This window comes from Scyliorhinus torazame, chromosome 10 (genome assembly GCF_047496885.1).
Source record: "Scyliorhinus torazame isolate Kashiwa2021f chromosome 10, sScyTor2.1, whole genome shotgun sequence".
Taxonomy (NCBI): Eukaryota; Metazoa; Chordata; class Chondrichthyes; order Carcharhiniformes; family Scyliorhinidae; genus Scyliorhinus; species Scyliorhinus torazame.
In genome coordinates this window covers 107,086,607-107,105,211 of record NC_092716.1, presented here as the reverse complement: position 1 = coordinate 107,105,211, position 18,605 = coordinate 107,086,607, and positions in this window count along the sequence as shown.

The window sequence follows — 18,605 nt, the reverse complement described above, 5'->3', positions numbered from 1 at the left end:
CATCTCACGGAGTCTTTGTGCGCTACAATTTATTAAGCGTGCCTAAAAAAAAGGACTATGGAGCTCAGGATCATTCCGGAATGCCTGAGGATCAGCCCCCACGCAGTGAACGCGGCAGCAGCCTTCAAGCACTGGCAGACTTGTTTCGAGGCCTACCTCAGAACGGCCACCGGCCGGGTCACAGAAGACCAAAAACTACAGGTCCTGCACTCGAGGGTGAGCACGGAGATCTTCTCCCTCATCGAAGACTCGGAGGATTTCCAGACGGCGTTTGCAGCACTGAAAAGTCTCTATGTCCGCCCAGTTAACCAAATCTACGCTCGCTACCAGCTCGCGACGAGACGGCAAGGTCCCGGAGAATCGATGGACGAATTCTACGCCGCGCTGCTGATTTTGGGACGAGCCTGCAGCTGCCCTTCGGTGAATGCAAATGAACACACAGACATGTAAATGCGCGATGCTTTTGTGGCAGGTATGAATTCCTCCCAAATCCGCCAAAGACTTCTAGAAAGAGAGTCGCTAGGACTCTCAGAGGCCCGGGCCCTAGCAGCCTCCCTAGACATGGCCGCGCGTAATACCCGCGCCTACGGCCCCGACCGCGCGGCAGCCCATTGGGCTCCGTACATACCCGTCGCGACAAAGCCACCCCCCCACCGGACACCCCACAGGCTTGCGCGGTCCAAACACCAAGTCGCACCGGGGGCGCCCGCTGCTATTTCTGCGGCCAGGCGGAACACCCCCGGCAGCGCTGCCCGGCCCACGCAGCGATCTGCAAGAGCTGCGGAAAAAAGGGCCATTTCGCGGTTGTGTGCCGGTCCCGCGAGGTCGCCGCTGTCCCAGGAGAACAGGGAGCCCTGCAAGCTATTTACGCTCCCCACCCGCAGGCGCAGCCGCTCTGGGTCCCGACCACCGCGGTCCCGGGAGAACAGGGAGCCCTGCACGCCGCTTACGCTCCCAACCACCACCCCCCCCGCACCCCATGTATGACCCGCCGGCGCTACCACTTTGGGTCCCGACCACCATTCCCCATGGAGAAGAGGGAGTTCTGGCCGTCTCTAATGCCCCCCTAACCCCCCCCCCCCCGCGCCCCACGTCTGACCCGCCGGCGCTACCAACTTGGGTCCCGACCACCGCTGTCCCCGGAGATGAGGGAGCCCCGCGCGGTCCTAACGCTCCCCAACCCCCCCAGCGCCCCATGTGCGACCTGCAGACGCCGCCATTTTGGGTCCCGGCCACCACAAGGGGAGGAAGGGCGCCGCCATCTTGGACCACCCCAAACCTCTACGACACGTGGGGGCGGCCATTTTGTCCACCCCCACCGCCATCTTGTCAGCCCCCAGCCATGTGCGATGTATGGGGGCGGCCATTTTGTTCATCCCCGACGCCATCTTGGACGGCAACAACGGACCCCACTCCACTACTACAACCACGTCTCGCTTCAATTACGCTCGATCAAGCTCGGCCCCGGACACTCCAGACGACGACGACAACGGTGCTAATAAACGGCCACGAGACACCATGCCTCGTCGACTCCGGGAGCACGGAGAGCTTTATCCACCCCGACACGGTAAGACGCTGTTCCTTGACCACCTATCCCAGCGCACAAAAGATTTCCCTAGCTGCAGGATCCCACTCCGTACAGATCCAAGGATTCTGCATAGTTACCCTAACGGTGCAGGGGAGGGAGTTCAAAAACTACAAACTAAACGTCCTTCCCCAACTCTGCGCCCCCACCTTACTGGGATTAGATTTCCAATGCAATCTACAGAGCCTTACGTTCAAACTCGGCGGCCCAATACCTCCACTCACTATCTGCGGCCTCGCAACCCTCAAGGTGCAACCCCCGTCCTTGTTTGCGAACCTCACCCCGGATTGCAAACCCGTCGCCACTAGGAGCAGACGGTACAGCGCCCAGGACCGGACCTTCATTCGGTCCGAAGTCCAGCAGCTACGAAAGGAGGGCATAATCCAGGCCAGCAATAGTCCCTGGAGAGCGCAGGTGGTAGTAGTGAAGACAGGGGAGAAACAAAGGATGGTCATTGACTATAGCCAGACCATCAACAGGTACACACAACTAGACGCGTACCCTCTCCCCCGCATATCCGACATGGTCAATCGGATTGCCCAATATAAAGTCTTCTCCACCGTGGACCTCAAGTCCGCCTACCATCAGCTCCCCATCCGCCCAAGTGACCGCAAGTACACAGCCTTCGAGGCAGACGGGCGATTATACCATTTCCTAAGGGTCCCATTTGGCGTCACAAACGGGGTCTCGGTCTTCCAACGGGAGATGGACCGAATGGTTGATCAACATGGGTTGCGGGCCACGTTCCCGTATCTCGACAATGTAACCATCTGCGGCCACGACCAGCAGGACCATGACGCCAACCTCCAAAATTTCCTCCAGACCGCCAAAGCCTTGAACCTCACGTACAACGAGGACAAGTGCGTTTTTAGCACCAATCGGCTAGCCATTCTGGGCTATGTAGTGCGCAATGGGATAATAGGCCCCGACCCCGAACGTATGCGTGCCCTCATGGAATTCCCCCTCCCGCACTGCCCAAAAGCCCTGAAACGCTGCCTGGGGTTCTTTTCATACTACGCCCAGTGGGTCCCCCAGTACGCAGACAAGGCCCGCCCCCTAATACAGACCACGACCTTCCCTCTGTTGACAGAGGCTTGCCAGGCCTTCAGCCGCATCAAAGCGGATATCGCAAAGGCCACGATGCGCGCCATCGACGAGTCCCTCCCCTTCCAGGTCGAGAGCGACGCCTCCGACGTAGCTCTAGCAGCCACCCTTAACCAAGCGGGCAGACCCGTGGCCTTTTTCTCCCGGACCCTCCACGCCTCAGAAATCCGCCACTCCTCAGTGGAAAAGGAAGCCCAAGCCATAGTGGAAGCTGTGCGATATTGGAGGCATTACCTGGCCGGCAGGAGATTCACTCTCCTCACTGACCAACGGTCGGTAGCCTTCATGTTCGATAATGCACTGCGGGGCAAAATCAAAAACGACAAGATCTTAAGGTGGAGGATCGAGCTCTCCACCTTCAACTACGAGATTTTGTATCGTCCCGGAAAGCTGAACGAGCTGTCCGATGCCCTATCCCGTGGCACATGTGCCAACGCACAAATTAACCGCCTCCAAACCCTCCACGAGGACCTCTGCCACCCGGGGGTCACTCGGTTTTTCCACTTCATCAAGTCCCGCAATCTCCCATACTCTTTAGAGGAGGTCCGTACAGTCACAAGGGACTGCCACATCTGCGCGGAATGCAAACCGCATTTTTTCAGGCCGGATGGTGCGCACCTGATTAAGGCGTCCCGCCCCTTTGAACGCCTTAGTCTCGATTTCAAAGGGCCCCTCCCCTCCACCGACCGCAACACATATTTTCTTAATGTGGTGGACGAATACTCCCGCTTCCCATTCGCCATTCCCTGCTCTGATATGACCGCGGCCACAGTCATTAAAGCCCTGAACACCATCTTCACACTGTTCGGTTGCCCCGCATATGTCCACAGCGACAGGGGGTCCTCTTTCATGAGTGACGAGCTGCGCCAGTTCCTGCTCAGCAAGGGCATAGCCTCAAGCAGGACGACCAGCTACAACCCCCGGGGGAACGGGCAAGTAGAGAGGGAGAATGGCACGGTCTGGAAGACCGTCCTACTGGCCCTACGGTCCAGGGACCTCCCAGTTTCACGGTGGCAGGAGGTCCTCCCGGACGCTCTCCACTCCATCCGGTCGCTATTATGTACGAGCACTAATCAAACGCCTCACGAGCGTCTCCTTGTCTTCCCTAGGAGGTCCTGCTCTGGAACGTCGCTGCCGACCTGGCCGGCGGCCCCAGGACCCATCTTGCTCCGAAAGCATGTGCGGGCACATAAGGCGGACCCGTTGGTCGAAAGGGTTCACCTCCTCCACGCGAACCCGCAGTACGCTTACGTGGAATATCCCGACGGCCGACAGGACACGGTCTCCCTGCGGGATCTGGCGCCCGCCGGCAACACGCATACCCCCCCGACACCATTCACCCAACCCCCCCCCTTCCTGCCACCGCCGCACCCCGCGACCGCCCCCTTCCCAGGAGGATCGGTTCCCCTCCCCTCAGGCCCGACCAAGAATAAAGCCCAAGCTGAAACCGTAAGGCTCCCGGAGACGACAACACCGGTACAAGCACCACCACCACCACCGGGGCCGAGGCGATCGACACGGACGACCAGACCGCCCGACCGACTCGTGGCGTCGATCTAAATCAAAATATGGACTTTTCACAAGAACATTTTGCTTTTCTCCCGATACCTTCTGTAAATAGTTGAAACAGGACAAAATTGTACAATACTGTATTGCCATGTGAATGTTTTTTCCTCCCAGGTCCAGCCCTGTAAACCCTTACCACCATACGAAGCATCACCCCGCCGGGTTCATTTTTGACAAGGGGTGAATGTGGTAGTATGTATTGGGGGTCATGTGGGACTGGAAGCCCTAATGTCATTGGCTGACAGATCCCGGGTCCTGGTTGGCCGTTGACCTCTAGCTCCGCCCTGAAGGCGGAGTATAAGAAGCCGGAGTCCTCCCCCGCAGGCCATTCTGCTATCGAGCTGCGGGGGAACAGACACGCTTAATAAAGCCTCATCGACTTCACTCTATTCGTCTCACGGAGTCTTTGTGCGCTACATCCGGCAACCTGGGAAACGTCCTCCACTCTGCTTGCGCAAAGTCCCACACCTATATAAATCTGAATTCACTCCCCCTCGGCAACTCAAACCTCTCCCGCAACTCATCCAGACCCACAAACTTTCCTTCCGAGTACAAGTCCCTAACCCTCTCCAGCCCTGCCTCTCTCCATTTGCCGTACACCCCATCCATTCCGCCAGCCCCCCCCATCATCGCTTCACCTTTTCCACATTCGCTGCCCAATAATAGTGCAGCAGGCACTATTCGGTAACGCCAACCCCCTTTTTTGTTTCTGCCTTTGTAACAGAGCCCTCTTTACTCTTCCCTGCCCATACAAACTCCAAAATCACTATCCCCAATTTCTGGAAGAAGGTCTTAGGGAGAAAGATTGGGAAGGTCTGGAAAACAAATAGGTATCTTGGCAGCTCATTCATCTTTACCACCTGCACCCTCCCTGCCAATGTCAGGTGCAAATTATCCCACCTCTTAAAATCCCCCTTATCTCCTCCAACAACATTGTCAAATTCCACCTGTGCATCGTAGCCCACTCCCTCTCTGAATCCCCAAATACCTGAACCTTTCCCGAGCTACCTTGAAAGGCAATACCTCCAAGTTGGCCCCCGGCCTGCTGCATTCAGCAGAAACACCTTAACATTTAGCTTATACCCAGAGAAAACCCCAAACTTCTCCAATAGTCCCATCATCCTACCCATACTTTCCAGTGGGTCCGACACAAACAGCAACAAGTCATCCGCGTACAATGACACCTGTGTTCCCTGCTCCCCCTCATAATCCCCTTCCACTTCACAGACCCCTGAAGGGCCATCACCAAGGGCTCAATCACCAGCGTGAACAGCAGTGGCGACAATGAACACCCCGTCTCATTCCTCGTGCAACTTAAAATTTTGCGAACTCATTTGTACGTACATTTGCCACCGGGTGCAAAAGACGCACGCATGCCACAAACTTTGGGCCATACCCAAACCTTCTAATAGGTGACTCCACACCACTCGATCGAAGGCCTTCTCCGCATCCATAGAAACAATAACCTCCAGCACTTGCCTCCCTGACGGAGTCATAACTACATTTAACAGCCTCCTGATATTGCTGGATCCTCACAGACCACCCCTGGCACACACCCAACCCGCCAACAACTTAGCCAATACTTTCATGTCCGTATTCAACAATGAAATGGGCCTGTACGACCCACACTCCAGTGATCCTTCCTTCTTCGGGATTAGCGTAATCAACGCCTATGTCAACGTCTCTGGCAATTTCCCCTTTTCCAACACCTTATAAAACTCCGCCGGGAAGCCGTCTGGTCCCAGGGCCTTCCCTGGCTGCATTCCCCTGATAACATCAATCACCTCCCCCAGCCCCAATGGCTCCTCCAACGCCTGCCTCCTCGCTTCCTCCAACCTTGGGAACTCCAACCCATCCAAAAAACCGCCCCATGTCCCTTCCTCTTCACCCGGCTCAGCCCTGTACATCTTCTCATAATACCTCCTGAACACCTTGTTTATCCTCCCCGACTCTGACACCACCTCCCCACTCTCTGTCTGCACCATTAGAATTTCCCTGGACGTAATCTGTCTCTGCAGCTGGTGGGGCAACATACAGCTCGCCTTCTCTCCATAATTGTACTGCACGCTCTCGCCCTCCGTAACGCCCCCACCACCTTTCCCATCGTCATACTATCAAACTGCCCCTGCAACCTCTTCCTCTCCACCAACACCTCCTTAATGGGAGCCCACGAGTATCTCCTGTCCACCTCGACTATCTTGTCCAGCAACCATCCATGCTCCTCCCTCCTCCTCCTATCCCTGTGCGCCTTGAACAAGATAATCTCCCCTTGAACCACCACCTTCAATGCCTCCCAGAGCATAGCCGCTGACACCTCCCCATTCTGATTAATCTCCACGCAATCCCCAATCGGCAGCCTGTCCTTTTTATAAAACCTCTTATCTCCCAAAAGATCCAAATCCAGCCTTCATCCCAGCCTCTGCCCCGAGCTAAGCCTCACCTCCAACCAATGTGGTGCATGATCCGAAAGCATAATTACTGCATACTTCACCCCTACCACCCCCATCAGCAGCACCTGATTCACCACAAAGAAATCAATTCTAGAGTACACCTTATACACATGCGAGAAGAAGGTGTACTCCCTATCTCCCGGGTTCCTGAACCTCCATGGGTCAACCGTTCCCAAGCATTCCATAAACCTTCCCAACTCCTTCGCCATCCTCGACTTTCCCATTGACTTGTGGCTCGATCTGTCCATCCTCAGCTCCATCACACAACTAAAATCTCTACCCATAATTAGTTGGTGCATATCCAAGTCCGGGATTGCTCCCAGGATTTCCCTGGTGCTGCTGGGTCATGCAAGGCGTAGTGATAAGCATAAACAGCTTTATGCGTAAATATGTATAACCTCTGACCAGTAGGTGTCAGGCAAGTAATAAGACATGACACTGTGGCCTGGAGAGAATCTGGAGGAGAAACCATCTTGGTCAGTTGTGTTTGTATTAGTTCCAGTTTGATAGCATTAGTTTCTTACCCACAGTTTATTATACTAAAATAAAATTAACTAGTCTTAAACGAGATGTTCTTTGGTGCACCGACTCAGTAATTGTCTCTGTACAAGAACATAACACAAGGGAATTGCAATCGAAAGAAAATAACTTTAATTCACATTGCACCCAGCTTAGTCCTAATTTCAGGACCATCCCAAAGCACTTTACAGCCAAAGAAGTATTTTTGAAGTAAAAGTAAGTAAAGTCGCCATAGTCCCAGATGACCATAGGCTGCTTTCCCCTTTGAGGGGGAGAGCTGACTGGCAGCGATTTAACCTGAGGATCACCACACCTCAGGTAAGGTTGAGAAGGCGGGGCCTTCATGAATAACCTCTGCCGGTATGGTGATTGAACCCATGCTGTTTGAAGCGTAGACACTGAGGAAAGGGGGCAGCCAATCATTTTCTACTTCTGGAGACACTTGAACTATCTGGGTGGTGGTGGGGAAGGGGAGGGTTGGAGATCTGGGGCGAAATTCTCCCCCAACGGCGCGATGTCCGCCGACTGGCGCCAAAAACGGCGCCAATCAGACGGGCATCGCGCCGGCCCAAAGGTGCGGAATGCTCCGCATCTTTGGGGACCGAGCCCCAACATTGAGGGGCTAGGCCGACGCCGGAGGGATTTCCGCCCTGCCAGCTGGCGGAAATGGCGTTTGTTGCCCCGCCAGCTGGCGTGGAAATGCGGCGCATGCGCGGGAGCGTCAGCGGCCGCTGAAAGTTTCCCGCGCATGCGCAGTGGGGAGAGTCACTTCCGCCTCCGCCATGGTGGAGGCCATGGCGGAGGCGGAAGGGAAAGAGTGCCCCCACGGCACAGGCCCGCCCGCGGATCGGTGGGCCCCGATCGCGGGCCAGGCCACCGTGGGGGCACCCCCCGGGGCCAGATCGTCCCGCGCCCCCCCCAGTACCCCGGAGCCCGCCCACGCCACCTGGTCCCGCCGGTAAATACCAGGTTTAATTTACGCCGGCGGGACAGGCAATTCTGGGCGGGACTTCGGCCCATCCGGGCCGGAGAATTGAGCGGGGGGTCCCGCCAACCGGCGCGGCCCGATTCCCGCCCCCGCCCAATCTCCGGTACCGGAGACTTCGGCGGGGGCGGGGGCTGGATTCACGGCGGCCAACGGCCATTCTCCGATCCGGCGGGGGGTCGGAGAATGACGCACCTGATCACAAGCTGTTATCCAACGACGCAGCAAGGGAATTGTTTGATGTTTCCCTGAGAGTTATAGCTTTCCACAAAATGGAAATGCTGCTGATAGTTGGAAAAAACTAATTGGGTACTCTAACATTTTTAAAAAAAGAACCATTTAGATGAGCACTTGAAATATCAGAGCATACAAGGCCACAGGCCAAGTGCTGGAAAATGAGATGAGGATAGATAGGAGCTTGATGGCCAATGCAGACGCGATGGGCCGAAGGACATCTTTCTATGCTGTAAAACTCTCGGGCTCTATGACTTTTAACTCTGAATAATTCAGGAAATGGGCGTTCTGACTCCCAATTTTCCTGTTTCTCAGGGATGAATTTTAAAGGATGCAAGACGTATTCCCAAAGGATGATTGACAACATAGTGAAATAATGAAAATTACAGTCTGATAGCAGGCTCTCAATTTGAGATCACACTAGTGTTCAAGACACAGTCAGGTGCTTGCAGTGCAGATGTTTTTCTTTGACTAGATATTGAGCATGCAATGCCATAGTTCAGTGCACAGGCATTGCACACTTGCCCACAGGAGTAATGCTTGGTACGGGGTGTGAGAGAAAAATCCTAATGAGCTTCCAGGGAACAACTAACTCATGAGGCATTCTAAGCATAGATATTTAAATTTAAATTTATTTTAAGAAACTTCAATAATGAACAATTTCCCAAAAAGTTTGGTAAGTATTTTATATTGTTGAAGACACAAGATTATAGCGATCTCATGTCAACTGAGGCAATCATTTCCAGAGTGGCTACCATTTAACCTATGGCCTTGTCCCATCCTACCACTGAAAATTTCTCTGACATTCCAGAAAGGAGCAGTCAGCAGAAATGCACTGCAAAGAATTTCACATGTCCACATTATAGCTCCTCAGAAACCGTGGCCGGAATTCTTCAAAACGGCGGCTAAGTATTGACGCCGTCGTGAAACACTCCGTTGTTTATGCCGGCGTCAACACTTAGCCGCCATTTTGAAGAATCCAGGCCACGTTTTTTTGGGGTGTATAGTATTGTTTTTCAAATGGTGTGAGGAGTCACAAGAAAATCCAACGAGAATAACTAGCTCGGTCATTGTGTAACAATTATTAAAGACTATTTGTTAACTTAAAGAAAAGAAAAATACACATGAATAGGACTAAACTACTCTACAATTAAGTGTATGAATTGCTAAACACACACATTTTATGTAAAACGTACCCCTTGTACTAAAATATATCTACAATCCTTGAACTCTTTAAGACTTCACCTTTCTCCAAATAACATCCAAATTAAATAAATTAATAAGTTAAATTCAGCTTATAGTTACCACACAATATAGGGTTGATAATCAAGTCGGGAAAAGTATTTTCCTGGACCAGCAAATATACTTAAACTGTCTTTATGAATGTTTATGCTCGGTCTTGGCACTAAGACTTAGATGCTGGCCTGAACTCCTGGCTGTTAGATGTAAAACTGTCCCCTTAGGCTATGAGATGTAAACTGGCCTCTCAGATTCTGAGGGTGCTGGCAATTGTACAATTTCCCCCTTTAATTCTTCATTCCATGTATTTCACTGTCTGCTTCTCTCAAATCCCTTGACTCTAGAAATTAGCAGGCGTATACATCCACTGATCTCTCACTTGCCTAGGTAAGCTCTTTCTGCTAATAAGGCAATTTACACCTGATCCTATCTAGATGCCTGCTAATCTCACTAGTGGGAAAGTCGCATCTCATCCTGCTTTTTGAATGCTGGCTACTGCTGTCACTAGGCAGATTTCAACCTGTTGCTGGGCAGATCACACCCTATCTTGCCTTGTTAAATTTGTTTTGCTGTTGTTACTAGGCAGATCAATGACAACGCTGACCAGGGAAGAAAATAACAAAGGTGCGGAATGCTCCGCATCTTTGGGGACCGAGCCCCAACATTGAGGGGCTAGGCCGACGCCGGAGGGATTTCCGCCCTGCCAGCATTCTGGGTTTCTGAGGAGAAGGGAATGATTACAAACCTTTTTCTGGGTTTCTGAGGAGAAGGGAATGATTACAAACTACTACCACCAATCAAGCAGAAAAGCAACTTAATGAATATTTATTGACTGGAAAACAGCATCCTCACCTGCCAGTCTACATCAAGAATGGACAATGTCACAGTCTTATTAAACGCATGCTGCGTTCTTTGTGTTGAGGGCAGAAGATTCTTAAAAATTAATTCATGGCTTCTGGGTGTCACTGGCTAGGTCAACATTTATAGCCCACCCCTAATTGCCCTTCCAAAAGTGAAGGTGAGCCGACTTCTTGAACCACAAAGTTCCAGTGATGTAGGTACACCCACAGTGCTGTTAGGGAGGGGGTTCAAGAATTTTGACCCACTGACAGTGAAGGAACAGTGATATATTTCCAAGTCAGGATCGTACATGGCTTGGAGGGAAACTTGCAGGTAGTGGTGTTCCCATGCGTCTGCTGCCCTTCTAGGTGGCAGAGATCACAGGTTTGTAAGGTGCTGTCTGAGGAGCCTTGGTGAATTGCTTCAGAGCGTCATGCAAATGATGCACATGGCTGCCACTCTGCATTGATGGTGGAAGGCGTGCTTGATTACGGTGGGGGTTGGTGTGCCAATCAAGCCAGTTGCTTGACCAAGTAGCCCTGTTGGATGTTGAACCTCTTGGGTGCTGTTGGAGCTGCACTCATCCAGTTAAATGGAGAGTAATTCATCACGCTCCTGACTTGTGCCTTGTTGACGGTGGACAGGCTTTGGGAGGTCAGGAAGTGAGTTACTTGCTGCGGAATCCAGTAATCAATATTTGATGTTGTTCACTGAACTATATGGGTCTAGCTCTTGCAATGCCAAATGGCTATGACAGCCAGACCAATTGGATAAGTAACACACAATTTGAATATCGGTGCAAAAAATTAACTCAGAGATACCCGTTAATTGAAAATTTGTACAGCATGTTTACTGCTAGGCTACAATTTCTTTTGTGAGTGTATGATTTGCTCGCAGACATAAGAGTGAGGGGAAAGTTTCTTAGAGACAGGATTCACAAAACCAAAATCTCTATATAGCTTCACTGAAGTACCGGCAGTGGCACCTCAGAACCCCTTGGGTCTGTTTGCACTACAGCAAGTAGGGAAAGATACAAAGTTGGCCAATTATTTGGAGTGGTGATTTTACCTAGGATGTCAAAGGACAGTTTGAATGAATTGCTAAGCAAGCCTTAGGCAATGTGTTAAGAGAAGAGTGATATTTTGAAACTCCTATTTGAAGTACCAACTCTTCCTTCTGACAGCCAAATTGGATGGACACTCGTTTTATTCACTACGTCAAGTCTGTTGCTTCAATTTTTTCTTCAGAATAGCTGGGGGGGAAAGAGCATTGGTGTGCTAACATGTGAGCAAGACACAAGCAATTATACCACTGATCCAGCCATGGGCCTTCTGGACATTTCCCAACTTGTAGGGTAAAATGTTTCTGAGTGGATAATTACTAACTGCATCAACTTTGCATGGTTTTCTGCCTTGAAGAGAACCCCCCACACACACACACTTCTTAAATAATGGGGTGACATTTACGATCTTTCCAACTTCAGGAACTGTTCCAGAATCTGTAGAATGTTGCAAGATGATCACCAAAGCATACACTATCTCCATCTTTCAACTCTCTGGGATGTAGAATATCAGGTTCAGGGACTTATCAACCTTCAGTCCCATTAATTTCTCTAATTTGGCCTTCTTCCTAAAAATAATTTCCTTCAATTCCTCATTTTAACTAGTCCCTTGGTATCTAATTCTGGGAGATTTCTTACATCTTCCTCCCTGAAGAAAGGCACAAAGTATTAATTTAACATCTCTGCCATTTCTCTATTCCCCATTATTAATTCTCCTGACACTTCCTGTAAAGGATCCACATTTGCCTTAGCCAAACATTTTTTTTACATACCTATAGAAGCTTTTACAATCTAGTTTTATGTTTTTTGCTACTTTACATTCACATTCTATTCTCCTTTCCTTTATCAGCTTCTAGGTTCTCCTTTTCTGCATTCTAAAATCTCCCAATCCCCTGGTTTGCTACTTTTTCTGGCAACTTTATAGGCCTTTTCATTCAATCTTATTCAGCCTTTAACTTCCTTGGTTAGCCACAGTTGACTGACTTTTCTTTTGGGATTTTGTGCCTTGAAGGAATGCCCAGTTGCTGTAAATTATGTAATAATTCTTTAATGACTATCTGTTGCTTGTGTACCGTCATATCTTTCAATGTATTTTACCAATTCTCCTCAACCAATTGGTCTCTCGTCCCGTCATAATTTCCTTTTTCAAACTTAACACCCTGGCTTCAGATTGAACCACCTCACATTCAAACACAATGTAAAATGGTATCATGTTATGGTTACTCATCCTCAAAGGTTCTTTTGCAGCAAGCTTATTAATAAACCCTTTCTCATTATATAATAAGAAATCTAAAATAGCCTGTTCCCCAATCGGTTCCTCAACTGCTGCTCTTGAAAACCACCCCTAACATGCTCCAGAAACTCAGCTTCCACAGCATTAGTGCTCAGTAGTTTACCCAGTCTATATACAGATTGAAATTACCCATGATTACTGTATTACCCATACTACATGCTTCTCTAATCTCCTGCTTAATACCATGCCCCACACTACTGTTTGGTGGCCTATGAACGACTCCTGCAAATGTTTGCTTCTTTTTGATGTTTCTCAGCTCCACCCAAACAGATTTCACATTTTCTTCGTCGAATCTGATATACTCCTAGAACATAGAACATAGAAAATACAGCACAGAACAGGCCCTTCGGCCCACGATGTTGTGCCGAACCTTTGTCCTAGATTAATCATAGATTATCATTGAATCTACAGTGCAGAAGGAGGCCATTCGGCCCCACTGAGTCTGCACCAGCTCTTGGAAAGAGCACCCTACCCAAACTCAACACCTCCACCCAACACCAAGGGCAATTTGGACATTAAGGGCAATTTATCATTGGCCAATTCACCTAACCCGCACATCTTTGGACTGTGGGAGGAAACCGGAGCACCCGGAGGAAACCCACGCAGACACGGGGAGGACGTGCAGACTCCGCACAGACAATGACCCAAGCCGAAATCGAACCTGGGACCATGGATCTGTGAAGCAATTGTGCTATCCACAATGCTACCGTGCTGCCCTTAAGAACAAATAAATCTACACTATATCATTTTCCCGTAATCCATGTACCTATCCAACAGCTGCTTGAAGGTCACTAATGTTTCCGACTCAACTACTTCCACAGGCAGTGCATTCCATGCCCCCACTACTCTCTGGGTAAAGAACCTACCTCTGATATCCCTCCTATATCTTCCACCTTTCACCTTAAATTTATGTCCCCTTGTAATGGTGTGTTCCACCTGGGGAAAAAGTCTCTGACTGTCTACTCTATCTATTCCCCTGATCATATTATAAACCTCTATCAAGTCGCCCCTCATCCTTCTCCGCTCTAATGAGAAAAGGCCTAGCACCCTCAACCTTTCCTCGTAAGACCTAGTCTCCATTCCAGGCAACATCCTGGTAAATCTTCTTTGCACCTTTTCCAGAGCTTCCACATCCTTCCTAAAATGAGGCGACCAGAACTGTACACAGTACTCCAAATGTGGCCTTACCAAAGTTTTGTACAGCTGCATCATCACCTCACGGCTCTTAAATTCAATCCCTCTGTTAATGAACGCGAGCACACCATAGGCCTTCTTAACAGCTCTATCCACTTGAGTGGCAACTTTCAAAGATGTATGAACATAGACCCCAAGGTCTCTCTGCTCCTCCACAATGCCAAGAACTCTACCGTTAACCCTGTATTCCGCATTCATATTTGTCCTTCCAAAATGGACAACCTCACACTTTTCAGGGTTAAACTCCATCTGCCACTTCTCAGCCCAGCTCTGCATCCTATCTATGTCTCTTTGCAGCTGACAACAGCCCTCCTTACTATCCACAACTCCACCAATCTTCGTATCGTCTGCAAATTTACTGACCCACCCTTCAACTCCCTCATCCAAGTCATTAATGAAAATCACAAACAGCAGAGGACCCAGAACTGATCCCTGCGGTACACCACTGGTAACTGGGATCCAGGCTGAATATTTGCCATCCACCACCACTCTCTGACTTCTATCGGTTAGCCAGTTCGTTATCCAACTGGCCAAATTTCCCACTATCCCATGCCTCCTTACTTTGTGCAGAAGCCTACCATGGGGAACTTTATCAAATGCCTTACTAAAATCCATGTACACTACATCCACTGCTTTACCTTCATCCACATGCTTGGTCACCTCCTCAAAGAATTCAATAAGATTTGTAAGGCAAGACCTACCCCTCACAAATCCGTGCTGACTATCCCTAATCAAGCAGTGTCTTTCCAGATGCTCAGAAATCCTATCCTTCAGTACCCTTTCCATTACTTTGCCTACCACCGAAGTAAGACTAACTGGCCTGTAATTCCCAGGGTTATCCCTAGTTCCTTTTTTGAACAGGGGCACGACATTCGCCACTCTCCAATCCCCTGGTACCACCCCTGTTGACAGTGAGGACGAAAAGATAATTGCCAACGGCTCTGCAATTTCATCTCTTGCTTCCCATAGAATCCTTGGATATAACCCGTCAGGCCCGGGGGACTTGTCTATCCTCAAGTTTTTCAAAATGCCCAACACATCTTCCTTCCTAACAAGTATTTCCTCGAGCTTACCAATCTGTTTCACACTGTCCTCTCCAACAATATCGCCCCTCTCATTTGTAAATACAGAAGAAAAGTACTCATTCAAGACCTCGCCTATCTCTTCAGACTCAATACACAATCTCCCGCTACTGTCCTTGATCGGACCTACCCTCGCTCTAGTCATTCTCATATTTCTCACATATGTGTAAAAGGCCTTGGGGTTTTCCTTGATCCTACCCGCCAAAGATTGTTCATGCCCTCTCTTAGCTCTCCTAATCCCTTTCTTCAGTTCCCTCCTGGCTATCTTGTATCCCTCCAATGCCCTGTCTGAACCTTGTTTCCTCAGCCTTACATAAGTCACCTTTTTCCTCTTAACAAGACATTCAACCTCTCTTGTCAACCATGGTTCCCTCACTCGACCATCTCTTCCCTGCCTGACAGGGACATACATATCAAGGACACGTAGCACCTGTTCCTTGAACAAGTTCCACATTTCACTTGTGTCCTTCCCTGCCAGCCTATGTTCCCAACTTATGCACTTCAATTCTTGTCTGACAACATCGTATTTACCCTTCCCCCAATTGTAAACCTTGCCCTGTTGCACGTACCTATCCCTCTCCATTACTAAAGTGAAAGTCACAGAATTGTGGTCACTATCTCCAAAATGTTCCCCCACTAACAAATCTATCACTTGCCCTGGTTCATTACCCAGTACTAAATCCAATATTGCCCCTCCTCTGGTTGGACAATCTACATACTGTGTTAGAAAAGCTTCCTGGACACACTGCACAAACACCACCCCATCCAAACTATTTGATCTAAAGAGTTTCCACTCAATATTTGGGAAGTTAAAGTCGCCCATGACTACCACCCTATGACTTCTGCACCTTTCCAAAATCTGTTTCCCAATCTGTTCCTCCACATCTCTGCTACTATTGGGGGGCCTATAGAAAACTCCTAACAAGGTGACTGCTCCTTTCCTATTTCTGACTTCAACCCATACTACCTCAATAGGGTGATACTCCTCGAACTGCCTTTCTGCAGCTGTTATACTATCTCGAATTAATAATGCCACCCCCCCCACCTCTTTTACCACCCTCCCTAATCTTATTGAAACATCTATAACCAGGGACCTCCAACAACCATTTCTGCCCCTCTTCTATCCAAGTTTCCGTGATGGCCACCACATCGTAGTCCCAAGTACCGATCCATGCCTTAAGTTCACCCACCTTATTCCTGATGCTTCTTGCGTTGAAGTATACACACTTCAACCCATCTCCGTGCCTGCAAATACTCTCCTTTGTCAGTGTTCCCTTCCCCACTGCCTCATTACATGCTTTGGCATCCTGAATATCGGCTACCTTAGTTGCTGGACTACAAATCCGGTTCCCATTCCCCTGCCAAATTAGTTTAAACCCTCCCGAAGAGTACTAGCAAACCTCCCTCCCAGGATATTGGTGCCCCTCTGGTTCAGATGCAACCCGTCCTGCTTGTACAGGTCCCACCTTCCCCAGAATGCGCTCCAATTATCCAAATACCTGAAGCCCTCCCTCCTACACCATTCCTGCAGCCACGTGTTCAACTGCACTCTCTCCCTATTCCTAGCCTCGCTATCACGTGGCACCGGCAACAAACCAGAGATGACAACTCTGTCTGTCCTGACTTTCAACTTCCAGCCTAACTCCCTAAACTTGTTTATTACCTCCACACCCCTTTTCCTACCTATGTCGTTGGTACCAATGTGCACCACGACTTCTGGCTGCTCCCCCTCCCCCTTAAGGATCCTGAAGACACGATCCGAGACATCCCTGGCCCTGGCACCCGGGAGGCAACATACCTTCCGGGAGTCTCGCTCACGACCACAGAATCTCCTATCTATTCCCCTAACCATTGAATCTCCTACAACTATTGCTTTTCTATTCTCCCCCCTTCCCTTCTGAGCCCCAGAGCCAGACTCAGTGCCAGAGACCTGGCCGCTAGGGCCTTCCCCCGGTAGGTCATCCCCCCCAACAGCATCCAAAACGGTATACTTGTTTTGAAGGGGAACGTTCTAAACCTACATGAGTCCCAGGGATCTGCAACTTCAGAGAGTCCTTGTAGCCTCACCTGAGTACGATTTATAGATGTGGTGTTCTTTGTGTTGCTTTGGTTGGTGCAATGTTCACATAGACCACACAGTAGCTTGAACTGAAACAAAGCTATTAATTTATTAACACTGCAAATTTGGATTCGACACATACTCCTAAAGAATAAACAGTTGATTATTAACATTTAAACTACAGTCATCTCCAGCTAATCCTAATACTGATACAAACTATGATCTGCTCTTACTCACCCCATTTATACTTCTGACTCTCTCTAGCTAACTCCTGTACACACTTTCCCATAAGGCTTACCATCACTGCCTTATATACTTGAAACTGTAGCTCCCTCTGGTGGCTACTTTAGACACTGCATTTACGCTTGCATTTCTTACAGTTATGGTAATAACACAATCTTGATGAGGGGGGGAAGGCCTACTCCACCCCCATAAATACCCAGGCCCAGGTGTGGGCTGGTTGCGGAAGACCCTTTGGGGGAGTAGGAGGTGTAAATTGTAAGGAGAATAAATCAAAACCTTTCTACAGTCATCACTTCTGAGTGATTGCTTGCCTGAGACGTTATGCCTCCCTTACTAATGTACTGATCCCATCAATGCAACAATACCTCCTTTTCCTTTTTTCCTGTCTTTCATAAATGTTGCATATTTTTGAATATTCAGTTCCTAGGCTTGGTCACTCTGTAGCTATATTTCCGTAATGGCAATTAGATTGTACCCATTCATTTGTGCCTTTATATCATTGGCCTTGTTGCGAATGCTGCATGCATTCAGATATAGCGTCCTTACCATTGTCTTTTAACATTATTCTGCACTCTAAGGCGAATGATGCTCACCTTCATTTCATCTACCTTCTAATTTCATCTGATACTTTTTCAATTCTTCTTATCAGCTTTACTTCCTTCCAATTTGAGTTATCCCTCAGGTTCACACAGCTTCCGGACAAGCTAGTTTAAACCCTCCCCAACAGCACTTGCAAATCTCCCTGCAGGATGTTAGTCCCAGTCCTGTTAAGCTGTAGCCCGTCTTTATTGCAAAGGGCCTGCCCTAAAACTAGTCTCAATGTCTCAGAAATCTGTTGCCTGCCCTCCTACACCAATTCATTCGCCACATATTCAATCTCTCAATCTTCCTATTCCTATACTCATTAACATGTGGCACTGGGGTTAATCCTGAGATCACTGGTTTTGAGGTCCTACTTCTTAATTTCCTCCCGAACCCCCTAAAATCTGCTTTCAAAACCTCATCCTTCTCCCTACCTATGTCATTGGTACCAATGTGGACCACGACTTCTGGCTGTTCATGTGCCAACTTAGAATCATAGCATCCCTCCAGAGCAGAAGGAGGCCATTCGGCCCATTGAATCTACACCGACCCACTGAAATAGCACCCTA